This window comes from Solanum lycopersicum, chromosome 12 (assembly GCF_036512215.1).
Source record: "Solanum lycopersicum chromosome 12, SLM_r2.1".
Classification (NCBI taxonomy): domain Eukaryota; kingdom Viridiplantae; phylum Streptophyta; class Magnoliopsida; order Solanales; family Solanaceae; genus Solanum; species Solanum lycopersicum.
The window spans coordinates 44,600,930-44,611,064 of NC_090811.1; the positions used below are offsets into that span (position 1 = coordinate 44,600,930).

General features: G+C 29.3%; 1 long non-coding RNA gene across 1 annotated transcript; it reads right to left on the reverse strand.

Moving 5' to 3' along the window:
• Positions 1-1,242: 1,242 nt before the first annotated feature.
• On the reverse strand, positions 1,243-2,504 carry LOC109119160 (uncharacterized). The gene is made up of 2 exons (XR_002026373.3): positions 2,019-2,504; positions 1,243-1,489 (listed from the first exon to the last, which is right to left on the reverse strand). It is a non-coding gene; the product is annotated as an uncharacterized lncRNA (long non-coding RNA).
• Positions 2,505-10,135: the final 7,631 nt, after the last annotated feature.

Genomic DNA, 10,135 nt, shown 5'->3' on the forward strand with positions numbered 1-10,135 from the left:
ATTCCTATTATATGATGAACGATGCGGAGGCAAGTACCTACGTCATGTGATGAAGTTATAGAGGTGAGTACCCACACTCTAAAATTAAGGAAGCCAAGAGACAAATACATATAAGCCTTTATAAGCTAGTCAAAGAGACGAATCCCCATGTCATTAAAAAGTAAGTATGGATAATGAAACTATAATATAAGGAATGAATGATGTGGATTGTTTCTTGATAAACTTTAACATTTAGGCATGGAATTTACCCCCTTCCACTCTAGGAGTAGGCTCATTTGGGAATTGGAACTTAACCACTCTAGTTCTAAAATTAATGCAAGCATTGTATGAGTGAAACCAATCCATCCCAAGTATGACATATCAAGTTCTACCAAGTCAAGAAGAGTAACTCTATCAAGCAAGGAAATGGGACACCTTCTATACACCCTCTTAGCCAACACATAATCAACAGCAGGGATAGTAATAGATAAAAACACTATCAACATATCGGGGGAGCATATCAAACCTTATAGCCACATAAGGAGTCACAAAGGAAAAAGTAGCACCGAGGTCTAGCAAAGAATACACATCAATTTAAAAAACTGTCAATATACCGATCACTATATAGAGGGAAATCTCTTGATCACCTCTAATATGGAGATCATAAAATTGGTTTTGTTTAGGAGCATTTTCACTCGACTCACTTGGACAAGATGAGGGGTTGGGTTAAGCCCTACGCCGATTATATCTTTAGTTATTAGAAACCAAACAAGAATTCCTTATATTATGATCCGTCTTACCACACCAAAAGTAAGCATTAGAGATCGCAGAAACTTGCTCTAATGGTTTCTCCCTCACTTAGCATAGGTAGGCATCGTGGACTTACTTCCATCTCCTTGGGGTTTTGGGTTAGATACCCTTTCATTGTTAGGCCTCGGAGGAGCATTTGAAGAACCTTTCCCAGAGAATCTTTGCCTAAACCTTTAATGACCTCGTCCATCGAACCTACAATATGAGAAGTTACAATCCTTTATCCTTGCCCTCTTTGCTTCCCTAGATCTCACCTTGAGCTTTTATTCCTCAATTTGTTGGGCATGCACAATTAGGAGAATTATGTCCATAACATGAACAATCATTGTATTGAGGCGTTCTTTGACAACCAAGTTTGACGCACACCCTAGATGTAACAAGGTGTATAGACGTCGAGAGACCTCCTACAATCCACTTAGTATCATAACATGAAGTAATAGAAATGAGGGGAAATTTAAACTTTTCAATCCAATCGAAGTCTTTATAAAATAAATGGAAAGTCTAATAACATTGTGTCTAAACATCTAAACATCATGAGTAAAATCTTGGGAGCAGCCCACACAATAGTCGAAAACACAAACGAAAATACATAAACTAAAGAAGTAATGACATCCTCGAACACAAGGAGGACTCACCAAATCTTCACTCCTTGAATGACAAAGAAGCTAGCCATGAGTGTGAGAATCTATGTCGTTGGACCCTATATTTGATAAGAATGTAGGCAAAGTATGAGTTAGTACAATCCAATAATACATATGGGATCTAGCATAAACAACATAAACATCATGGTTAGTCAATGAAAATCCATAAGCATAATCAATACATATAAATAAACATCGTAATGAGAAAGAAATACTTCTCAAGCAACCTTACTCATTGTTAGTCAATACTTTTGAGGTTTTTTTTATGTCTATTTGATATAGAAAATTAATATTTTTCCTTATTCCTTTTAAAATTATTTAGATTTATATTTCAGCAAAGTTTGATTGAATTTTACTTGTATTAAAATAGACAAAGTTTTATTGAATCTAACATATTATAATCTAGAAAATATTGAACAACTAAGATCTTGTATTCAAAAAAACCTAATTTTATTGATAGAACAAAATATGAAGCAAATTCTTTAAAGAAATTCATCAACTACTTGAGGCACAAATACTTGTACTTAAAAATCGAATAAAATATCAAAAACAAATGTTGGGATATTCAAATTCTACCAAGGCCTCTACCTTCTTTCATTTCCACCACTGCTTGCACCGGATCCATGACACTCTATATATCCCATGACATCACCAAACTCACCAGTACTAGCTCCACCAACTTCATGGAAAACCGATGTTGTAATATATAAATTTTACCACTATCAATCTGCGACATCTCCCTCCTTCATTGCTGCTACCATTTGCACCATTACTAGCTTTTTTTTATCGTAGCCAACTAGACCTCCCACAATTAGTTTAACATTGTGATGCCAACACCAATATAATTTGTTCCGAAAACATTCTCGCTTGTATTTTTCCTTTGGTGTGAATAATATTCTTACTTTCTCCTTTGTTCCAAGCTTTCCCTCTAGGATTGAAGAATCTATTTATCTTTTTTGGGGAGGAATCTTGTTATGACATTCCAACATTATCCTTTCATTTTAAAATATTTTTTGTTATGAGAATGTAAAAAATATGTATAAAAAATTTACGACCAAAAAAATACAGTGCAACTAAAACATTAATCACCAAATATCTTATAGCTAACAACTATATTTCGATAATTTGTTGTTAATCCGTTACAAAATAAGATTATAATGATAAAAAAAATTCTATGATGAGATTGATAAATTTATAGTTCATATATTTTCTACATTTTTTTCTTTTGTATAAAACAGCTAGCGTAATATTAACTTACCTTGTTTTTTTGTTTGACATACCTATTCATACGGTTTTTCATTGCTTCTACAAGAAACTTTTTTACCTCTCTTTTGCGATGGTTGTTGCTTTTCTGTTTCTTTTTTGCAAATTTCCTTTTCAATATAGAAAGTTTAGCTTTTATTTTCATGGAGTGCTTTTTAATAGCCCTAACCTTTGGATAAATAAAAACAATTAATAAGAATAATGTAGATGTCTTTGCATCTTAACATGAAAATAAAAGTTAATGTCATATAGTTAGGAGGTCGTCATGAAAATCACTCTTGCAGAAAAGCAATGTAAGAGCTTACCTCTTTTACTTCAATGGATTTTTGATCAACTTCAAGTTGCGATTATTTTCTTACCTCCACAGTAGAACGATATTTTTTGCTCTTATGATAATAATACTACATTCCAGCAAAGATTTTTGTTTAGAACTAACTATGCATTATTTTACGAAGTACAAATTGCATACATTACAAAGTAATTTTATTTCTAGATATCATTTTTTTTTGTATATGTAGCGACTCAAAAATGAACGTGATGGCACTCGTATTATCCCACCAAGACAAGTCAGCCTAAACCTACATCATTACAATAAAATGCAGAAATTCCATAATTTACTCAAAAAAACCCTCCAAAATCTGGTTGTCACGTGTAGAAGCCTCTAAAGTATTATCATTGATTCAAAGGAAAAAAATTATCAAATGACATTGTTTCTCGAATAGAAAAAGATCACATAAAGGAGTAAGAAGGTCTTCTGAGACAACAAGCAACTACCTCACAATTCTCCACAAGAAGCCTCGGACAAGAAGAAGACAAATATCACAAAGGTCCAGGCTAGTAACCTACAAAAAATATTGTAGTAGCAAGGGGTGAGTACAAAACCACACGGTACCCAAGCAAGTAAACTTCTAAACACAAGCTAAGGGGATAAAATACGGGTACTCCTTATGCACCAAACAAATCTCAACAACTTCAACTTGCATAAAAATCAGTCCAACCTAACAGTTCACAGTTTTCATAGCACCCACCTCATCAAAATCATTTTAAAATATTACATATCCTCAACTACAAAGTTAATATTCAACAATCACAACATTCACAAAAAGGCACTCACAATATCAGCAACACACAAGATCAAGTCCATCAAATAAAGATAATCAAATATCAAGTACTTGCCAACCACCAATAAAATAAATAATCATCAAGAATGAAGGATGTAATGGGATGCAATGCAATGTGACATTATGAAGTGATATGCCTCATAATGCCAATTACTTTCTCAACCGTATATACATGATACTCCTTGGAAATACATCGAGAGTTCATGACACATGGGGGACTCACGAGGTCTACATATCGACACAGACGATCTCCATATGTCTGTGCGGACGATCTCAACGCACTTTCATAAATCAAACAAATTTCACATAGAGGATGTCCACGTGCCCAAATCATAATGATAACTTTTCTATCGCACGAACGATCTCCACGTGCCCAATAATCATAACTCGATCTCAACACGGACAATCTCCACATGTTAGACCTTTACTCATACCCAGTCTCATTTGAATGCATGTTCACAATATGATTTCAAATATAGGGGATGATGCAACATCTCAATAAATCAAATGTCGCTATGCTATGACATATAATCACCTCAATAATCACAATTAGACGGGTTAGTAAAGAACAAAAACACACTTAATAAGTGAAGTAAATAATATATCAGATGCCCATATGCTTTGTCATTCTTGAATTACAATTCACATTCTTTAGTAATAAACTTTTCCATTATAACACTGGTACTCGTAGCATTCTCAATCCATCACAAATAAACAATTAATTCACATTGCCTTTTTATTATCCCTTTTCATCATTAGAATTAATCACGGTGGAAAATTCAACCTTTACCAAGTCTCATTACTCCCAAACACATACCACAAGGAAATACACAAATATCATACACTTAACAAGGGCTTAGAAATCCACTTGCCTCAAATAGTCGAACAATCACTTCGGGACTCGAATCTTTCGCTTTTCGACGTACTTCCAACTCAAAGAAATTTATTCACATTAATAATTATAATAAGATTCCGAAACTAACAACACTTAATTTACTATAGATCAGGTCTAGACCCAAAAACTTATCTAGATACATAATCTATTTGTATATCTTGTTAACATGTAATCTCTCTTCTTTTTTTTTTTTTCAGTTTACACGCCTAGATTTATGTCTCAATTCTTCAAAATATCATAAATTTAATTCTGTATCTTTATATATCAAAACTTGAATAATTTTGTGATAACCATAAGAAATATTCAATGATAAAAATGATGTCTAAATAATTAAAATAAAACTCAACGTCAATTACTACTTCAGTGTGTTAAATCTAAGAAACTAATGTGCAAATTATGAATTCAATGTAAAAGTACATCGAATTATCCAATCATTAGTATTTATAGGACCATCGAGTTATCACCTAATTATTATATCCATATGATGAAGGTATTTGTAAGTTTTTGTTGTTTAGCGTCGGTCAAATAGAATTAGGCCATGTGTAAAAGCAAGTGTCGGCCACTTATATTGGCCAGATATGTAAGTTTGGTTGTATAAATAGAGGGTTTTCCCTCATAATAGAATCATCCCCTGATCCCTTTTTCTCTACAACTCTCTCTCTCTATTAATTCCGCTTCCACCCCCAAATTGGTATCAGAGCTAGCTAATTTTAAGAGAAGATATGGAAAACAAATAAGAAATAACGAGTCTACAGAAGAAGGTATACATATTAAGCTTCATGAGTAACTAAATTAATTTATTTCCAATAATCTCTTTTTAATTATAATTGTTTATCATGTTCTAATAATGTTTTAATAGTCATCTTTAGAAAGTTTGCTACAGAAATATTCTGCGAATAAGTATGCCTAGACTATACTATCCTAAGGTTGAAACCGATAGGAAAGAAGGTCGTTGGGGGAGTAAACAGAGTTGAGGCGCTGTTAGGGTAACTAATCAAAGAAGAAAACTGTAGTTTGACCAGACGAGATGATTATTAAATCATTATTATTACATAATAAATAAGTATAATTCATTAAGAGGTTGGAAGGAATAAAATTTTAGTGAAAGTGGGTAACAATTAAAATGAATACTTATCTACTGGATGATGATGTTAATTACAAGATACTAATACACCATATATTAAGAGGTCTAAATACAGATATAAAAAGAAGAATTTATGATATATTAGTAACATATGAGGTAATAGAAGTAACAACTCAAGGTTGGGCAGAATTAGATATACAAGATAATTTTTATGATGAATTTTACTATGACATAAATGATTTATATGATGATATAGATATATTCAGAGACCAATGATAAATTACAAATACTTACAATATTGGGTAAAAACTATAGAAAACATAGATCTACTTGAAAAACTACTAATTGAAAATTTATTCGATTATTTAAGAACTCGAGATAATGAACATCTAGAATATATTATAAACAATGCTAATGAAATACAACGATTAGATCTACTTAAAAAAGAATATTATAGAAAAACATTTTATGGAGAATAATACAACACCAAGCAAAGAAACTAAAACAACAAAAACCAAGATAGATAAAAAAGTATGAAAAATATGGAAAAAATTAAAACCCTTATATATAGAATATGAACTATCACAACTTATCAAAACAATTAACGATAAGAAAGATCATTTGATAAATATAATTTCATAAACAGAAAACAAATATGTTTATTATTTGAAAAAACAGTATGAACAGAGAAAAATATAAGCAACAATTGATAGAAAAAATAGCTGAAAAGAGACAAGAATTACAACATAGAAAAAGAAGACTAGAAGAAATTATTTTAGCAGGAGTATGTAATAAATCAATATTAGCACAAAGAAAAGTTATATTTATGTTAGAACTAGAAATAGATTGCCTTGAATATATATTACAACATAATATAATACATAAATTATAATGAATAAAGAAGAATTCGCAGTAGACGAAAAGACATATGAAAATCAAGACGGAATGATAATAAAAATAATATTTTCAAATTTAGGCAGAAGATATAAGAAAATAGGAAATAACCTATATTTAGTGTTAGAAAAAGAAACAGCAAAATTAGAAGATAGTTTAACAGCTATGATAAGAATAACAAAAGAAAATGAAGAAATAGACAAATCAAAAGAAATTGAAAAAATAAAAATACAAGAAAAACAAGGAGTACAACATTTAGAAGAAATAAAAAATACAAGAATAAGTGAATTAGAAAAAAAATTAGCTAGGTTAAAATTATTATTTGAAACTAAACAAAAAGAGAAACAGATAGAAAAGGAAAAAGAACTAGAATTAACTAATGAAATAAAAGAGATGGAACAAAAACTAAATGAAGACCTTGAAATAAATGAAATAGACGAAAATGAATCAAATACAATAAATGACCCAAAATCAGAAATAAGTGATATAAGTGAGACATACACAAAAATTCTAGAACAGGTAAATAAACTGAAAAAAATTAGAAATAAACACAGGAGATATGAATCGACCTAGTACGTCAAGAGTTAAAACCCCAGACAATAGTCCCAGAAATAGTCCTAGAATTAGTCCCAGATGGACACCACCAACTTATTATACAGAAAATTATCAGCAATCAGATAGAACTAACGCAATATGGAATAGTAGATTAAATAAAAATTGGATACCAAAACCAGTAAACGAACAATATAATTTCTTAGATCTAGACTGTGTTACAAACATAAATAAAGAAATATTACTATGGATAGGAAATATATCTAAGCAACTAATAGATAACAAAATAAAAACAACAGAAACACCAAGGTATATAGAAAGAACATTTGTAGGAACAACAAGATTATGGATAGAAAATTTACCCTCAGAAAGTTTAGAAGTACTTAGAAGTGACAAGAAAATAGATGGATCTCCATCAGCAACAAATATAGATATACTAGATAAATATGAATCAGCAATAAGAAGTGAATTTGGTAGTATGACCACGGATATAAGAGAACAAAACAGGGAAAAAATAATAAATAGGCAACTTATGAAAAATTTAGCTATATGTAAAATATGTTATATAGAATAATACACTTATGCATTTAAAGAATATTATTACAAAGCAAAATACAATTTTGATGAAGCAAAAGAAATAAGAAAACAATATTTTAAGAAATTAACAGATTCATTTAGTACAAAAGTAATAAAAGATTGGAATGATGAAGGATTAGTATATACTTTAGGAGCAAGAATAAAATTTTTACATCAATGGTTCATACAACTATGTGAAAACTAAAAAGAAAAATTTTAAATGGAAAAAGTACTAAACAAAAATTTAGCCTGTTGTAAAAATAATATAGCACAACAGTTTGGATGTACAAATAAAAAGCAAATACCTAAAAGGTATAAAAATTATAGAAAAACTAAAACCAAGTATAAATATAAGAAACCAAGACGAAGATATTATATAAAAAATTATAAAATAAAAAGACCATATAGACCAAAAAGAAAAATATCCCAATGTACTTGATATAATTGCGGAAAGATAGGACATTTAGCTAGAGATTGTAAGTTACCAAAAGACCCCAAAAAGAAGCAAATTGCAGAAATAATTATAGATAGTGACAAATATATACAAATAGAATATATAGACTATGAACTAAGTGAAAATGATAGTATATACGAAGTATCAGACATAGAAACAGAAAATGTAGAAGAATATATTAATCTAGATAATGATACAATAGACGAAGAAATATAATGTCTGAAGACGATATAAAAATAATATCCAAAGAAGATTATCAAAATGAAGAATTATCAGACCAAAAAATTATATTTGATAATACAATTTTTGAACAAATAAAAGGAAAAGAATTAGACTTAAGTGTTGAAAAAGTACTTGAAATAACTACTTTGAGAAATTGGTTTAAAAGACAAAAGGAAGAATATTATGTAGTTAGTCAGAAAGAACATATTATAGATTGTAAATATGCAAGAGGAAAAGCATATATACCTATATATTAAGTAAACGAATAATAAATAAAGAAATACAAGATATAAAAGCTAAAACACCTATAAAATATGTACATTTAGGAGGAATAGAAATATTAATAAAAGCTTGTTTTAGAGAAGGAATAGATACAGCTATTGAAATATACTTAGCAGATGATAGAATTATACACCCTATAGAAAAAATCGTAATTAGTGCAGTAAAAGGAAACTTAATATACCAAAAATTTAAATTTATAATAAGTGCCAATTATACAGTAGCATTAACAGATAGAAATATAGATAAATCATTAGTATTATATTGGAAAATGTCTGGAATAGAATTAGCACCAGGCTGTAAAATATTTACAGCAAGATGCAAAAAACTTATATATATTAACAACAAAACATAAAACAATAGCAAGAAATAAAATTAATAAAATAAAAATAGAAAATCCTTTCGAATAAATAATCACTGTAATAGACAATAATGACTATAGTTATAAAGAAATTGACATAGAAGAAGATTTAGAAATTGTAAAAGAAAGATTAAGTACTTCAAGTGTACCAAATACGTTAACAAGAGCTACCTCATCAAGAATGAGTACATCTAAGAGAAACTATGAAATCCCACAAAACTTATTAGATAAGGAAGAAATAACACCATATCATTATTTCATAACAGGAATAATAGACCAAAGAAAATATAAAATTTTGATAAATACAGGACAAAAAGAAAATTACATAACAAGAGAATTAGTATTAGAAGAAGAAATTATAAAAACAGGACACATATGCCCTGGATTACCTAGTGAGATACTAAATATAAATGAAGAAACAACGGAAAAAGAAATAATTATAGGAGGAATACCCTTAATAATACCATTTAAAATATATCAAGGAAATCATAATATTACATTAGGTATAAAATGACTAGAAAAAGTTAAACCGTACAATATAGAAAATGAACAATTAACAATAACTTGTCAAAATAAGATAATAATTATAAAAAGAACAAAATGAATAATGAAAATATTTATACTCACAAAAATTATTGTAGAAGGATATCACAACAGATATTATACCCCTATGATAGATATAGGAGCAGAAGCAAATATATGTAAATTTAACTGTTTACCAGAAGATAAATGGGAAAAATTAAAAACACCTATGATAGTAACAGGATTTAATAATGATGGAAGTATGATTAAATATAAAGCAAAAAATATAAAAATACAAATATGGGATAAAATATTAACACTAGAAGAAATGTACAATTTTGAATTTACAACAAAAGATATGTTATTAGGAATGCCATTTTTAGATAAGTTTTACCCACGTATAATAACAAAAACACATTGGTGGTTTACTACACCATGAGGAAACAAGATAGGAGCAAAAAGAGTAAATAATAAACAACGAA